Consider the following 1,654-nt stretch of genomic DNA (forward strand, 5'->3'; position numbering starts at 1 on the left):
TGGTTAAGGATCTTGAAATGAGGAAATCATCCAGTGTTATCCAGATGGACCCTAAATGCCATCACAGTAAGAGAGAGACAGAGGGGGACTAGACAGGCACAGGCAGGAGAGGAGGAGGCCACCAAGGACCAAGGCAGAGCCTGGAACGATGTATCACAAATCAAGGAACACCCACAGCCAACAGTGCTGCAAAAGCAAGGAACAGGTTCCCCCCTCAAGCCTCCTGAGGGAGTAAGCTTCTTGATTTCAGCCCAGTGGATTAGTCCTGTTTTCTGACTTCCACATACTGTGAAAGAATATATTTCTGTTCTAAGCCACTAGATTTGTGGCAATTTGTTACAGCATCCATAGGAAACTAATATAGACGAAGTGTGGCAGGGGTTGGATCAGAAAGGGCACAGGGTGAAAAAGCCCAGTGAGTGGACTCAAATCCTGGGTGTGCATCCTAAGTGACCTGTGGTCATTATTTAGCCTCTTTTTGCCTCAGTATTGTCACCCGTGGAATGGGGGGGCTATTCTTTATTTATATTAGTTGGAACTATTTTAATTGCATGTAACAGAACTCCAAGTCCAACTGGTTGAAGTAAAAGATCCCAGGAAGCTTCATGACATGAAAGAAATTAAATGGTGGTGCCAGCTTCAGGTGTAGCTGGTTCTAGGGGTTCCAAGGAGCTATCACTTCCTCTTTTCCACTTCCATTCCCTCTCTCATCTCTTCTTCTCTTGCAAGTTGGCCTCATGTTCTCCTTCTGTAAGAGACTTCTTCCACTTGCCTCAAGACTTGACGATGACAAACGTCACTCTTATATCCTCACAGCTTAACCAGTCTCAGATCAGTATATAAAGAACCCAGAGGGAACTTCCCTGGTGGTCCAGTGGCTAAAACTCTGCATTCCTAATGCAGGGGGTCTGGGTTCGATCCCTAGTCAGGGAACTAGATCCCACATGTAACAACTAAAAGAACTTGCATGCTACAATGAAACCTGACATAGACAAATAATTATATATATATATATATATATATACACACATAGACAAATAATTTTATATGTATATATATAGTTTTTAAAGGATCTCAGACAATGCTCTGATTGGCCAGACTCATGACACATGCCTCACTCCCAGGGTCAGTCACTGCAAAGGGAAGCAGGCAGTAGGTTTGGCCTGACCTGGGTCATGAGCCTCCCTGGGGCACAGAGTGAGGAGTGGGTTCTGTGATTGACAATGCCTATCAGAACCACACTGGGAGAGTGCAGAGAGCAAACTCCTGAAGGAAGTGGGGGAAGGGGTTCCCTTACCAGAAATGAGAAAATAATGCAAGGCAGACAAAAACAATGAACATCCACCTCATTACCTCATAGAGCTGTTGCAGAAACCAAGTGAGATGACATGTATGAACACGCTCTGTGAGCATCAGGACTGTGACATGTTACTGCGGATGGCTGCGATCTCAGCCAGCCTGGCTCCACCCACTCTTGCCCAAGATCTCAGTTTAAGCGCCATTGTGTACCTCTTCTTCCTCCTTCCTGTCAACCCACAGACCTGGCCTGAGGCTGCCTGGACTTAAACAGAATAAAGGGAAGACTGAGCTACATAAAGGGAAATATGTTCAGGCTCTGGAAGAGTTTAGAAGCCCCAGGAGCCCAACGTTAACC

General features: G+C 45.8%; 1 non-coding gene across 1 annotated transcript; it reads left to right on the plus strand.

Moving 5' to 3' along the window:
* Positions 1-860: 860 nt before the first annotated feature.
* TRNAR-CCU (transfer RNA arginine (anticodon CCU)) lies at positions 861-933 on the plus strand. Its single transcript has one exon. It is a non-coding gene; the product is annotated as a tRNA-Arg (tRNA).
* Positions 934-1,654: the final 721 nt, after the last annotated feature.

This window comes from Muntiacus reevesi, chromosome 2 (genome assembly GCF_963930625.1).
Source record: "Muntiacus reevesi chromosome 2, mMunRee1.1, whole genome shotgun sequence".
Classification (NCBI taxonomy): Eukaryota; Metazoa; Chordata; class Mammalia; order Artiodactyla; family Cervidae; genus Muntiacus; species Muntiacus reevesi.